The sequence below is a fragment of the Poecilia formosa genome, unplaced genomic scaffold, assembly GCF_000485575.1.
Source record: "Poecilia formosa unplaced genomic scaffold, Poecilia_formosa-5.1.2 Scaffold417, whole genome shotgun sequence".
In the NCBI taxonomy this organism is placed as follows: Eukaryota; Metazoa; Chordata; class Actinopteri; order Cyprinodontiformes; family Poeciliidae; genus Poecilia; species Poecilia formosa.
In genome coordinates this window covers 142,987-145,197 of record NW_006800356.1, presented here as the reverse complement: position 1 = coordinate 145,197, position 2,211 = coordinate 142,987, and positions in this window count along the sequence as shown.

The following is a 2,211-nucleotide window of genomic DNA, read 5'->3' as shown; positions in this document are numbered from 1 at the left end:
GTGCTTTAGCATTAGCTTCCACTAAGTACGGTGTTTGTGGAGTGCTTTAGCATTAGCAGAGCTAACGTTTCAGCTCTCAGTTCCCGCCCCGTTGCTCTCTGTGATCTAGAAACTCTTTGAATCTTGTTTAAAACTCTCAGATATTTTCTGTTGAACTTCCTGCTGTAGAACTGGTTCTGCGTTTGGGTTCCTTGTTCGTTTGTTGATCCAGTTTGGTCCAACCTGCTGCTGCCAGACAGACGGACTCACATTTCACTCTGGAACATTTTGGTCTACAACCCCCAATCATCACCCTCCACCACCGTGCTTTACAGCCCGACCCTGGTGTTTGGTTTGGCTTTCTAACATTATTAGCTATTAGCTACAACCATACAACACATTACTTATAGAAATCAGCTAAATATTTAGGCTGTCAGCAGGGAAATAAAAAGACGTCTCGCAGCTTCTCTTTGTGTCAGATTATTCTTGAAACCTCTGTTTTCAGTTTCGTTTCTGTCTTTGAAACTCTGAAATGCCGCTGCGATGATGCGGCATAAATGTTGCATTATTCTGACGTCTGAGATGCGTGAGGACGCTGATGTTCAGCTGAAGCTTCGCCGCAGGATTAGAGCCACTTATTGCTGAACTAATCAGCCTCTTTTCTGCACTCTGAGGCTTGTCAGCCGCCGCCTTTGATCTCTGCGTTTTTTTTTTCTACCTTCGTTGGAGGTGGAGTAGGCGTTTGGGCTTGATTTGCATACAAAGCTATTCTTGCTTTCTCTTTGTTCTCGCGCAGAGTGCAGAATGAGTAATTGTCTTCATCAGTCAGACGTGTTTATCTCTTTTTATTTGGTACAGATTTGACGTTGCAGTGGTTTAAAAAAATGCAGAACGATGATATCTGCTGACTGACTGACGTGTTGCAGAGCGGCTGAATGTCTCCCACTGACACGAAGAGAACAAAGGGAATAATAATCATAAAAGAAAACCTTTCATAATCAGCGCCAAAAGGACTAGGATCATTTCACATTGATGAAACAGATAAAAACTGTTTTGATTTGATTGTTAAAATAACATTTAAGCATAAAGGTTAGCTTAAAGGTTCAGTTTATGTGTCACTCTGATGTCTTGACGGCCACAAAAAGAGTTCTGGCGGGCCGAATTTGGCCCCCTGACCATGAGTTTGACACATTAATTACAGAATGATGAAAAAAAAATAATGAAAATTAAATAAAATGTTAACATTTAAAATAATTCTCTATTATTGGTATGAATAAGATTATTAGGATAATTAAAAATATTTGAATTAATAATAAATAATAAAAATACACAAAACTGATTAAGCATTTAAATATTTACTAAAAAATATTATTCAAATATTAATATTAAAAATTAAACAATGAATGAAATACAGTGGAAAATGAATCATGATAAAATAAAGTATTAAAAAAATGCTGAGAAAATTTGAAAAAATGAAATGAGTTATTGATACAGAAACAATTGAGCAAAATCAGCATTTTTCTGTGTATTTTTAGCATTTTAAAGTCATATCTTCCTTCCATCTCAGTCTGGAGTTCATGTGGCGAAACTGTCCACTAACGCGAAGCGTTCGCCAACATCCAGCTGCAGGAGTGACGTAACGGCTGAACCCGGTGAACTCCATCGTTTCATCTGCTCCTCGGCTGCAGCGACGTTCCGCCTGCAGCTCTTTAAGATGTTCAACGAGCGCGCTCAGCTGAGATCAAAGCCGGCGTTTCCTGATGGCCGATGGACGGACTTCCTGCTTCCTGCTGCTGGATCTGATCATCACTCACCTGGACTCGGCTACCTGCCTGGTAGGTAGGTAGCCGACGGTTCTGCTGCCAGATGAGACCAAGATATCCAAAAACAGATTCCTGTCGCCTCTTCCACCTTCGTACATTAGAAATATTGGTTAAATGTAAACGATTATAAGCAGGTTTCTGCTGATCTATACTCTCATTTTGGCTTCATAATAATAATAATGCAAGGACACATTCTTAAAAACCAATATGATTTAAATTCTAATAAACATTTAACACTGGAACTGGGAGACATTTTAAATATCCAAAATAAATAAACTAAACAACAGAAACAACAAATACAATTAATTATAAAGTGTCTGTTGAGAAAACCTGAGCTAAACACCAGACTGAAGACAGAAAGAGAAAAACGACACGTAAACGTTTCTCCCTGTGCAATGAAAGACTTCAA